This window comes from Ornithorhynchus anatinus, chromosome 2, assembly GCF_004115215.2.
Source record: "Ornithorhynchus anatinus isolate Pmale09 chromosome 2, mOrnAna1.pri.v4, whole genome shotgun sequence".
NCBI classification, from domain to species: Eukaryota; Metazoa; Chordata; class Mammalia; order Monotremata; family Ornithorhynchidae; genus Ornithorhynchus; species Ornithorhynchus anatinus.
The window spans coordinates 21,815,835-21,829,363 of record NC_041729.1 but is presented as its reverse complement, the minus strand read 5'-3'; the positions used below and the strand labels follow the sequence as shown (position 1 = coordinate 21,829,363).

The following is a 13,529-nucleotide window of genomic DNA, read 5'->3' as shown; positions in this document are numbered from 1 at the left end:
AGTGCTCGGCACATAGTAAGCGCTTAACAAATACCAACATTATTATTATTATTATTAATTGTTTTGGGTATTGCAGAAGGAAACCGAGGTGGAGAGAGAAAACAGGTTGTAGTGGGAAAGGGAGTGTTGAGGTTTGTCTCCCGGACTGAAAAGCGTTGGAAAGTTCCTGTGAAAGGAACGGAAGAGACTAGGGGTTACTAGTATCAAAGGGATGAGGGAAGAGGAGAGAAGAAGCCGAGTGGAGGCTTTAAGGAGAAGCACGGCCTAGTGGAGAGAGCACAGGCCTGGGAATCAGAGGACCTGGGTTCTAATCCCGGTTCACCCACATGCCTGCTGTGTAACCTTGGGCAATTCGCTTTATTTCTCTAAACCTCAGTTATCTCACCTGTAGAATGGGGATTAGGACTGTAAGCCCCATGTGGGACATGGACTGTGTATAATCTAATTAGCTTGTATTTACCAGAGCGCTTAGTACTGCGCCTGGCACATAGCAGGTGCATAAAAAAGTCAAACAATCAATGCTATTTATTGCATGCTTTCTGTGTGTCGAGCTTGGGAGATGCAATATAATAGATTTGGTGTACAGAATCCCTGCCTCCAAGGAGTTTACAGTCTAGAAGGGGAAAGAGACATTAAATTGCAGAGAGGAGAAATGGAAGAGTGTAAGGATATGTATATATAACGGCGGTAGGGCTAAAGGTGGGGTGAATATCAAGTGCTTAAAGGTATAGTAATAATAATGGTATTTGTTAAACACTTACTATGTGTCAAGCGCTGTTCCAGACGCCAGGGTAAATACAAGTTAATCAGATTGTCCCATGTGGGGCTCACAGTCTTAATCCCCATTTTACAAATGAGGTAACTGAGGCACAGAGAAGTTAAGTGACTTGTCCAAAGTCACACAGCCGACAGGTGGCGGAGACGGGATTAGAACCCAAGACCTCTGACTCCTAAGCCTGTGCTCTTTCCACTAAGTCACACTGCTTCTCTGCTGCACTTGGGTATAGACCCCAGTAAGTACACAGGTGATGCAGAGGGGAGGATGGGTAGGGGAAATGAGGGGTTAATGAGGGAAGGCCTCATGGAGGAGAATGTGGTTTTAGTAGGGATTTGAGGAGTGGGGACCGGTGTGGTCTGTCTGATATGAGAAGCAGCGTGGTTTAGTGGATAGAGCACGGGCCTGGGAGTCAGAAGAACCTGGGTTCTAATCCCGGCTCCGCCACGTCTGCTGTGTAATCTTGGACATGTCGCTTCACTTCTCTGGGCCTCGATTCCCTCATCTGAGAAATGGGGATGAAGAGTGTGAGCCCCAGGGGACAGGGACTATGTCCAACCTGATTAACTTGTATCTACTCCAGTAGTTAGAACAGTGCTTGGCACATAGTAAGCGCTTAACAAGTATCATTATTATATTAATAATTATTATATGAAGAGGGAGGGAGTTCCAGACCACAGGGAGGATGTGAGCAGGGTGTTGATGGGTGAGATGGATGAGATCAAGATACAGTGACTCGGTTAGCATTAGAGGAGTGAAGTGAGCGGGCTGGGTTATAGCAGGAGACCAGTGAGGCGAGTAGGAGGAGGTTTGCTGATTGTCTCTCTTTATTGCTGTATCGTAGTTTCCAAGCACTTAGTACAGTGCTCTGCACACAGTAAGCACTCAATAAGTACGATTGAATGAATGAGTGCCTTAAAGTCAAAGGTGAGGAACAGTTTCTGAGCACTTGACACTACCTTCTTACAGAGAAACTCCCCCAACCCCGGCAGGCCAGGAAGGTGTCTTCAATGCTGTATATGTCTCCCCCTTCTCCTCTTTCCCTTACTCAACACAAAGCTGGCCCTCACCATAGAAACCATTTCCCTCTCCTTGTGCTTGGTTTCTGTTTGCAAAGCACCAGGTGCCTAAATGCAAACACTAACTAAATAGCCGTTGGTCTCCGTGGAATGGACACTGCCTGAGGATACTGGGGACACCGAGGTCACCTTCTCCAGGCCGCAGCTAAGAGAGTTTTATAACAGATTCTGCCCTAACAGCCTTAGTAGGTTCCTCTTCTGTCTCTGCCACAAGCAGGCCCAACTGCCTGATGCAGTTCTCTCACCCGGGATTGGCAACCCAGAGGGTGCTGGGAATAGTTTGGGGAAGAGTCCCGCCTGTGGGCATCCTCCCTGTGTCGACATCCTCCCCGAATCCAGGGAAGTCAGCCTGACAGGTACAGAATTGTTTCTATTTTCACTAATCTGTCATCTCTAGTGGATAGAGCACAAGCCTGGGAGTCAGAAGGACCTTAGTTCTGATCCCAGCTCCGCCACTTGTCTGCTGTGTGTACACTGTGCCTCGGTCTACACTGTGCCTCAGATACCTCAGCTATAAAAAGGGGGTTATGACTGTCACGTCCACCAACTCGGTTAAATCGTCCCAAGCTCTTAGTACAGTGCTCTGCACACACAGTGCTCAGGAAATATCATTGATTGACCGTGAGCTTTATGTGGGTCGGGGTGTCCGACCTGATTATCTTGTACCTACCCCAGTGCTTAGGACAGTGTCTGGCACATAGTAAGCGCTTAACAACTATCATTACAAAAACAAAAAGCCGAGGTCACGCGTAAACTCCAGGCAGAAAACTCCAGGCAGTCCTACCCAATCCCAGGGAGCCAGGACTGAACCGAACGCAAGGTCTCTCCCGTTGGGTATCCACATGTACACAACAGGGCAGGAGGGGAGTGTGCTCAGAACTGGGCCAGGAAGTCAGAACTAGGGCAGTGGATTTCCAAGATCGAGGCTCAGGAGTACTGGAGAGGGCGTGGAGCTCAGTCAAGGCTGAGAAACCATCTTATAAGTCAAATGGAAGATAAATGCCCCCACTGGCCCAGATTTCCCCTCTGCTCTCCTCACGGCCGGCCTACTGGTCACCTACCGGGCCATCTCGTTCCATCTTCTCTCCCCAACTCCGAAGGAGGCTGCTGGATCCTCACCAGTTTCGCTGTCCTCCTTGGACAGGCCCATCCCTTGTGCAATTGCGGAATCCTAGGAGAGAGCTGGGAGCCAGGTGAAGTCTTACGCAAGGGTTTGAGCTGGACTCTGGCCTGCTAGTGGAGCCCAGCCAACTCCAGGATCCTGCGGACACTTCTGATACCACTGACATCAGGTTTGGGGTAGTAGGTCAGTTGCATTTATTAAGCGCTTACTGTATGCAGAGCACTGCAACTAAGAATTTGGGAGAGTACAGTGTAACAATAAACAGACACATTCCCTGCCCACAACAAGCTTACAGTCTAGAGGGGGAGACAGACATTAATATAAATATGAATAAACTAAAGATATGTACATATCCAAATGGTAGGAGGGGCAAGTTTTCTCTCTCTCCACCTTCAAAACCCAACTAAAATCACAACTCCAAGAGACCTAACCTGACTAAGCCCTTATCTCTCCTACTCATACTCCTTTCTGCATCCTCTATGCACTTGGATCTGTACCCTTTAAGCACTTTATATCACCCCACTTTCAGCTCCGCAACACGTACGTACTTAGTCCGGCTCCTCCGCCCTCCTGCCGTGTGACTTTGGGCAAGTCGCTTCACTTCTCTGGGCCTCAGGTACCTCCTCTGTAAAATGGGGATTGAGACTGTGAGCTCACGTGGGGCAGAGACTGTGTCCAACCCGATTTGCTTGTATCCACCCCAGCGCTCAGTACAGTGCCTGGCACATAGTAAGCACTTAACAAATACCATTGTTATTATTCTTATTATTATTATAGTCTTACATTCTGCCCTTTCTCCATCCATAATTTATTTTCATATCCATCTCCCCCTCCAGACTATAAGATCCTGTGGGCAGGGATTTATTGCATTCTACTCTCCCAAGCACTGTGCTCAATAAATGTCACTGATTGAGTTTTATCTAGGTCCAGTTCCTTGTGGGTAGACTGATGGCTGAGCCAATATTTTTTAAATGCTATTTTTAAAGCGCTTACTATGTGCCAGGCACAATTCTAAGAGCTGGGGTAGATACAAGATGATCAGGTTGGACACGGACACGCCTCTGCTGTCTTAATCCCCATTTTACAGTTTAGGTAACCGAAGCACAGAGAAGTTAGGTGATTTGCCCAAGGTCACACAGAAGGTATGTGGGAGAGCAGGGATTAGAACCCTTCTCTGGTGACTTCCAAGCCCATGCTTCTTCCACTAGGTCACACTGATTCTCTGGTGACATAAGACATCACTGCCAGAATTTAGGATGCATCACACCAGTGTGAAGCACAAGAATAATAATGTTGGTATTTGTTAAGCGCTTACTATGTGCAGAGCACTGTTCTAAGCACTGGGGTAGACACAGGGGAATCAGGTTGTCCCACGTGGGGCTCACAGTCCTAATCCCCATTTTACAGATGAGGTAACTGAGGCACAGAGAAGTTAAGTGACTTGCCCACAGTCACACAGCTGACAAGTGGCAGAGCTGGGATTTGAACCCATGACCTTTGACTCCAAAACCCATGTTAAGCAGCATGGCTTAGTGGAAAGAGCGCAGGCTTGGGAGTCAGAGGGTTCTAATCCTGACTCTGGCACTTGTCTACTGTGTGTCCTTGGACAAGTCACTTAACTTCTCTGTGCCTGTTACCTCATTTGTAAAATGGGGATTAAAAGAGTGATCCCCATATGGGACAACCTGATCACACTGTATCTCTCCCAGTGCTTAGAACAGTGCCTCGCACATAGTAAGCGCTTAACAAATACCATTATTATTATTATTACCACAATAGACATCAAGACTTCTCTAGTTTTCTTTCTCTTACATTTAGGTTCTGAACTGCACTGCACGGCAACATCCCGTAGTGGATAGAGCCCGGGCCTGAGAGTAAGAAGGGCGTGGGTTCTAATCCTTCCTCTGCCACTTGTCTGCTGGGTGACCTTGGAAAAGTCACTTCGCTTCTCAGTGCCTGTTAACTGTAAAATGGGGATTGAGACTGTGAGCCCCACATGGGACAGGGACTGTGACAACCAATTTGCTTGTATCTACTCCAGCGCTTAGTACAGTGCCCAGCACAAAGTAAGTGCTTAATGAAACCATCATTGTTATCCTCTAGTAATATCTAATAGTTATCCTCAAATAACTGTGAGCTCGTTGTGGGTAGGGAATATGTTTGTTATTGTAGTGTAATCTCCCAAGCGCTTAGTGCTGTGTTGGACTGTAAACGCTCAATAAATATAACTGAATGAATGAAAGGGACCCGCCTCTGCTAGACTTTCTTCTTAATCGTATGTGATTTAGTCGAAGGGTTTAACTGGGTTCTGGTGGGGCACAAAGGGAAATATTTGTGTGAGCATTGCCTCCTGGTGGCTTATCTCTGGTGTTCTAGGGTTCCTGACGCTACTTTATCCCTTTTAGCATGCAATCACTTGTTATTTAGGGATTTTTTCTGTTAGGTTTGGTGGGAGGTTTTTTGAAAACTTGAATTTCTTTCCCTTCCTTTACATCCGTCTGTCTTCTTCGAGGTGATATTACACAGACCAACCTGAGCTCTGGAGAGGAAGGGGAGAGGAGAGGGGCTGGTCTGACAGCTTTAGTGTCGGAAAAGAACGGAATTACAACAGTTGGCTCTCCAGCTAGGATGAAAGAGACCACAGGAAGTGTGAAAAGAAGCACTAATTCAATTAAAATAATAAGTGTGGCATTTGTCAAGCACTTACTCTGTACTGAGCCCTGAGGGCAATATTAGTTAATCAGGCGGAACATTCTCCTTGTCCTACATTGTGCTCTTACTATAAAGTGGAAGGAGAACAGATGCTTAATCAACATTTTACAGGTGATGAAACTGAAATCCAGAGAAGTTAGGCGTCTTTTCCGAGGTCAAATGGTGGAGCTGGGATTGGAACCCAGATCTCTGACTCCCTTGACTCTTTCCATTTTCCACTAGACCATGCTCTTTCTGAACTGATCAGAGATTTAAACTGTTTTTCAAAGGTTTTCTACACTGAGAATTCTCAGTCGTAGCCCTCTCATTCACTTCATCTCTCCACCCAAGTATGGGATAGCCCCTCATGATCCAGTAGAAAGGGTGCTGAACGTAAGGACTTTGCTATCTCAGAAAGCTGTGTAGACCGAAATTAGAAAGTTCAAAAGGGATTTGAATAAAAGAGGCCCATTACTGGATTATTAAAGGGAAAGTTAGGGATACAGAGGAAAGGTTAGGGATAAGGAAGGAAAAGTCAAGGACAGAGATGGAAAATTTCTAAACATTAGGATGGATGTCTTGGATAGCAACCATCAATCAATCTATCGGTGGTGTGCAGAGCACTGTTCTAAGTGCTTGGGAGAGTTCAATAGAACAGAATTAGCAGAAACGTTCCCTGCCCATAATAAGCTTACAGTCAAGCCATCACAGCACATCTCAGAGAAGCAGCGTGGCTTAGTGGAAAGAGCACAGGCTTGGGAGTCAGAGATCACGAGTTCTAATCCTGGCTCCGCCACTTGTCTGCTGTGTGACTTGGGCAAGTCACTTCACTTCTCTGTGTCTCAGTTACCTCATCTGTAAAATGGGGATTAAGACTGGGAGCCCACCTGGGACATCCTGATAACCTTGTATCTACTCCAGTGCTTAGAACAGTGCTTGGCACATAGTAAATGCTTTAACAATACCATCATTAATATTATTATTATGATGATGATCCCTCCAAGCATCCTAGTGCTTTTTTTAATGCTATTTGTTAAGGGCTTACCATGTGTCAAACACTATTCTAAGCACTGGGGTATGTACACTGACATAGTGCATAGAGCACGGGCCTGGGAGTCAGGTCATGGGTTCTAATCCCAGCTCTGCCATTTGTCTGCTATGTGACCTTGGTCACTTCACTTCTCTCCTCATCTGTAAAATGGGGTTTGAGACTGTGAGCCCCATGCGGGACAGGGACTGTGTCCAACCCGATTTGCTTGTTACTAACCCAAGTGCTTAGTACTGTCCCTGGCATATAGTATGGGCTTAAAAAATGCCATTATTATTATTGTTATTATTATTACAAGTTAATTAGGTCAGACACAGTCCCTGTACCACACAGGGATCATAGTCGAAGTGCTTCATTGGAGACTGGATTAATCATTAGTCTGTCACAACAATGAGGTCCTCCTGTTCTTACCTTCCATTAGCTTTTGCACTCCGCTGGTCCTCACTGTCCCTAAGCACTGTAGCCAGTTACAGATGAGGAGGTCTAAGGAAAAAGATAGGAATGACTTTTCAATCAATTAATCGTATTTGCTGCGCGGTTACTGTGTGCAGAGCACCGTACTAAACCCTTAAGAGAGTACAATAGAACAGAATTGGGAGACATATTCCCTGCCCACGAGTTCTAAACCCAGCTCCGCCACTTGTCTGCAGAGTGACCTGGGGCAAGTCACTTCACTTCTCAGTTCCTCAGGTACTTCATCTATAAAATGGAGATGAAGACTTTAAGCACAATGTGGGACATGGACCATGTCCAACTGATCAGCTTGGATCTACCCCAGTGCTAAGTACAATCCCTGGTATATAGTAAGTGCTTAACAAAGGCCATAAAACAAAAACAAGATTATTTCAGGTGATCAGATTAGTAACTGGCTTTTTCCACCCTTTGAACTCTTTGTGTATCATCCTGGTATCATACTGGGCAAGAGTTCTGCAGTGTAGCTTTGTGCCAAGTTTTTGCCAGGCTCAACTTCTCTTATCACCACTCTTTATTTATATAACCAGAATTATAAAATGCCTTTATCAACTGTTCAGATTGGGTCTGTTTGTGTATGAGGAAACATTTGTTGACTTAAATATGAAGTCAGCTAAGAAAATTAGCGGCCAAGTCATTGCCTTAGTAATTGATCCCTGTGGTCTTCCCCGCCCACATTAGCCAGTATTTATTTCTCAGGATTCCTGCTGGGTCTGTCCACCTCGTGAACCTCCCTAGATGGTTCTTGGGTCAGAAACGTTCACCTCTCATGGCATAGCCCTAACAAGCAGAACCAGGGTTAGAACCCAGGTCTCCTGCCCTAGAAATACTGAAGGTCTATTCCTTATGATGCATCAATTACACATACCCAATCACAGCTCAATATATAGTACCTTAAGGAATCACACACAAAGCCCAGTTCCTCTATAATCCATTCTGAATGTCAGGGACCTCAATTTTTTTAAGGTATTTGTTATGTTCTTACTATATGCCAAGCACTCTACCAAGTGCTAAGGTGCATATAAGGACCTCAATTTTTTTAATGGGATTTGTCAAGCGCTTACTATGTTCCAGGAAAGCTCATATGAGCAAGGGATGTGTCTGGTATATTATTGTATCATACTCTCCCAAGCGCTTAGTACATTGCTCTGTACATAGTAAGTGCTCAATAAATGTGATTGACTGACTACTAACCACTGAAGTAGATACAATCACACTTCCTCCCCTTCAAAGCCCTACTGAAGGTTCACCTCCTCCAGGAGGCCTTCTCAGACTAAGCCCCCCATTTCCTCTGCTCCCCATCCCCTCCCCATCATCCCAACTCTCTCCCTTTGCTCTACCCCCTTCCCCCACAACAGCACTTGTGTATATATGTACATATTTATAGTTATATTTATTTATATTAATGATGTATATATACATATATATCATTCTATTTGTTTATATTGATGCTATTGATGCCTGTTTACTTGTTTTGATGCCTGTCTCCCCCCTTCTAGACTGTGAACCCATTGTGAGCAGGGATTGTCTCTATTTGTTGCTGAATTGTACTTTCCAAGCACTCTGCACCCAGTAAGCACTCAATAAATATGATTGATAGATTGAATAAATGAATGAATATAAGTTAATCAGTTGGAAACGGTCCATGTTCCACACGGGGCTTACAGTCTTAATCCTCTTTTACAGATGAGGCCCAGAGAAATAGAATGACTTGACTAAAGTCACACAGCAAAGTCATAGAGCAGGGATTAGAACTCGGGGCCTCTGACTCCCAGGACAGTGCTCTATACACTAGGCCACACTGCTTCTCAACGGTCTTTCATGCTGATTCTAACACTGAAACCAATCAATATCAGTCACTTGTCTGATGGAATTGATATAGCAATGATCTATTTGCAGGAGGATGTGAATGTGAAAAGGGCAGTAGGGAAAATAGCACCACATTCAAGTCTTTTGGCCAGTAACCATACTGTCATCCATGAGAATGCTTCCCTTGCTTCTCCTTGATTATCTTCTTCCCACTGGACACAGAGGAGCAACACAAATCTTGGGAGCTGAGATGAAACTGGAGTGGCAAACCCATCAGTTGGAGTGTGGGAGGTAAGAAGGAGAGGGAAATCATACAGTTGAGGAAGGAAAAAAATCGTCACCATTTGCTTGAATCTGGCAGTCAAATGATGCAGGACCCTCCCTCCAACTCCCCTCTTTTGTCCACCTAAGTTACTTGGAAGGGAAAGCCTTAAATCCTCTGAGCCTATGGTTTCCGACAAGGAGTGGTTGAGAAGGCTAGAAGGGCCTTAGTATGCCTGGAATTTGCTGCAACCCTGATCCCTCTCCTCTGAAGTCTTGCATTTCCTCCTGCTTTCAGGACATCTCTACTTAGATGTCCTCCCATCACCTCAAACATAGTATGTCTTTAACAGAACTTCTTATCTTTCCACTGAAAACTTGTCCTCTCCCTGTCTCATCACTGTAGACGGCACCACCATCCTCCCTTTCTCACAAGCCCACCTTGGTGTCATCCTTGACTCCTCTTTCTCATTCAGCCCACATATTCAATCCATCACTAAATCCTAAATCAATAAAATCCACCCATTCCTCTCCATCCAAACTGTTACCACATTAATCCAATTACTTTTCCTATCCCACCTTGATTACTATATCGGCCTCCTTGTTGACCTCCCCACATCCTGTCTCTCCCCACTTCAGTTCATACTTCACTCTGCTCCCCGGATCATTTTTCTACAAAAATATTCAGGCCCCAATTACTCTGTCCTCAAGAACCTCCATTAGTTGCCCATCCACCTCCGCATCAAACTGAAATTCCTCCCCATTGGCTTTAAGGAAGTCAATCATCTTGACCCCTCCTGCCTCACCTTGCTACTCTCCTGCTACAACCCGGCCAGCACACTTCACTCCTCTAGTGCTAACCTTCTCACTGTACCTAGATCTTGTCTATTTCTCTGCTTACCTCTCACCTACCACCTGTCTCTGGCCTGGAATGTCCTTCCTCTTCATATCCAACAGGTAATTACTCTACCCACCTTCAAAGCCTTACTGAAGGCACAACTCCTCCAAGAGGCTTTCCCTGACTAAGCCCTCGTTTCCTCTTCTCCTACTCCCTTCTGTGTCACCCTGACTCGCTCCCTATATTCATCACCGCTTCCAGTAATAGGGACACCATGGGCACATCTCTTCCAGAACACCCCACCTCCATCTGCAATTGTTCTGGTAGCATACCCAAAGAGTTTTCTTGGTAAAAATATGGAACTGGTTCACTTCTTCCACACAGTGAACTTGAGTCTCTGCCCTCGACTCTCTCCCGTACCGCTGCTTCCCACCCTGGGTGAGTTTTGACTTGTAAGCGGATTGTCTTCCACTCGCTAGCCACTGTCCAAGCTAGGAATGGAATGAACAGGCCTCTGCTTGACTCTCCCTCCCATAGTTAAGACTGGTAGAGAACTGGAAACTCTCCAGGTGCGACCCTGAGAGGGAGTATCATGATACTGAGCCTGAAAAGAGAAGGCTAAAGGAAAACCTTAAGGTGTACTGAAGGGGAAGGTACGTAGGGTCCATTTCCTCTGTGAATAAGAGGAAACCACATTAGTACAATCACTCATCATATCCCGAGAGGATTACTGCATCAGCATCCTCTCTGTTCTCCCAATCTCCTGTCTCTCCCCACTTCAGTCTATACTTCACTCTGCTGCCTGGATTATCTTTCTACAGAAATGTTCTGGGCATGTCACCCCCCCCTCCTTAAAAATCTCCAGTAGTTGCCTATCACCCTTCGTATCAAGCAGAAACTCCTAACTATTGGCTTCAAAGCTCTCCACCAACTTGCCCCCTCCTACCTCACCTCCCTTCTCTCCTTCTACATCCCAACCCACGCACTCCGCTCCTCTGCTGCTCACCTCCTCACTGTGCCTCGTTCTCGCCTGTCCTGTAGTCGACACCTGGCCCACATCCTACCTCTGGTCTGGAATGCCCTCCTTCCTCACATTTGCCAAATTAGCACACTTCCTCCCTTCAAAACCCTACTGAAGGCTCACCTTCTCCAAGAGGCCTTCCCAGACTAAGCCCCCCTTTTTCTCAGTTCTCCCTCCCCTCTGCATCACCCCGACACACTCCTTATGCTCTACCCGCCTCTCCCCACCTCACAGCACTTGTGTATATACGTAAATATCTATAATTCTATTTATATATAGATGCCTGTTTACTTCTTTTGATGTTTGTTTTCCCTCCTCTAGACTGTAAGCCCGGTGTGGGCAGGGATTGTCTCCCTTTATTGCTGAAATGTACTTTCTAAGTGCTTAGAACAGTGCTCTATACACAGTAAGCGCTCAATAAATATGATTGAATGAATGAAAGGGTAAAACTATATAGGTAGTGAGTCAATAGTATTTATTAAGCGCTTACTGTATGCAAGGTACTGTACTAAGCGCTTGGGAAAGTATAATATAGGGTAGAACTGGAAAGATAGAACATGCTGGAGAAGGACCGTTGCCCAGTGGATAGAGCACGGGCCTGGAGTCAGAAGGATGTGGGTACTAATCTCAGCTCCACCACTTGCCTGCTGTGTGACCTTGGAGAAATCATTTAATTTCTTTGTGTCTCAGTAACCTCATCTGTAAAAACGTGAGACAGTGACTGTGCCCAACCTGATTAGCTTGTATTTACCCCAGAGCTCAGTACAGTTCCTGGCATATAGTAAGTGCTTAACAAGTACCATTAACAAAAAAAACAGGATTGTCCCTGGTTTTCGGCCCCAGCTCATTCCCAGAGGACCCCTCCCTTCAGCCTCCTAGAAATAGACACTCTTCAGAGTTGCCCTGGAGCAGCAAGGAACTATCTCTAAGGTTTTCAAGTCTGCAGGATGCTCATGAGGTGGACCAGCTGAAGTGGGAGGCTACACTGAGGGTTGGGAGGGTACAGTGAGGGGCAAGGATCAGGTGGCTGCCAGTGATGAAAGAGGCATGAAGTGGAGCTGGCATTACTTGTCCTCTTGCTAAAAGATCTTCTCCTGGGAGGCTTTGTCTCGGAGCAAAACTCCCACCATGTAGCTTTCTTAAAGTGGATAAAGCTGAAGTTATTCTCAAAATGCAGAACATCTGCAGGGAAAAGGCACTCAGGCATTCAGATTTCTGTACCCATAGGGGTGTGTCGGAATGGTAGTATAAAGTTGTGTTGTTGTGTGGACAGGGAATAGAGGGCTGTTGAGTTACAAATTGGGAATCCCTAAATTTGCTTTCCCATTCTTACACGGTAGCTAGGAAGACCTTCCCTGAATAATAATAATAATTGTGGCATTTATTAAGGACTTACTATGTGCCAGGCACTGTATTAAACCCTGGGAGGTGACAGGGGCATACAAGCAAATTGGTTTGGGCACAGTCTCTGTCACACATGAGGCTCACAGTTTTAGACCCCATTTTACAGATGAGTTAACAGAGGTCCTGAAAAGTGAAGTGACTCACCCAAGGTCACACAGCAGACAAATGGTGGAAACAGGATTAGAACCCATGACCTTGAATTAGATTACTGAAGGGGCTCCTCCCTCCCCACTCTTCCTCACTTCTGGGAGCTGAAATGACCTCTCTCGACAAAAAGCAAAAGAATCCTTTCACCTTTCTTTCTCAGAGAAGTTGGGCCCTTTAACAAGGTAAATTCTGAACACAAAATGTCTGGCTCTACCTCCTTGCATGGTTCTCTCTTTCTCCTAAACTATCCGGGCAAACCCTGTGATCTGAAAACATGTCCTTCTGACTACCAAGAGTCTAGCCCCTCCTTCCTAGGATCTCCAAGCACATTATACCATGGACTGGGAAATAGACCTTCGCGGGGAAGCCCCATGGAGGAGAGGAGAACACTGCGACCGAGAGCCTTCTGTTTTCATGAAATAAGGCCTGGGGCCTAAGACAACAGCCCGTCTACAGTTGGGTTCAGGCCTATTTTTTTCCCTTCCCCTTTCCTTGTCTCCGTCTTCAAGACTTTAGAGGAGAAAAGAAAGCTAAAATAGGATGAATAATGCAGCCAACTGTGAGTTTCACCTCCTCCTCAGTAAACTTGAGAAGACTGCAAGAAGCTCAGGGACTGATTCAACTTTTTCCCTCACTCTTTTCCTGCTCAGTCTTAGAGGAAGTTGCTGATGACCAGTGAACTGTCCAAAATCCAGCAGCTAGAAAGGAAAGGAGGAGAAGCAAGGGGACTGGATGATCAGACCCTGATAACCAGAGGCTGACTGCAGAATTAACTATAATTTAAACGTGTTGCTGAGACTGTGGATTGTAAACTCCTCTTGTAGACTGTAAGATCTTTGGTCAGTCAGTCAATCGTATTGTA

General features: G+C 45.7%; 1 non-coding gene across 1 annotated transcript; it reads right to left on the bottom strand.

Moving 5' to 3' along the window:
* Positions 1–10,543: 10,543 nt before the first annotated feature.
* Positions 10,544–10,682, bottom strand: LOC114809321. The gene has a single exon (XR_003757108.1). It is a non-coding gene; the product is annotated as a small nucleolar RNA SNORA7 (small nucleolar RNA).
* Between the last annotated feature and the right edge of the window lie 2,847 nt (positions 10,683–13,529).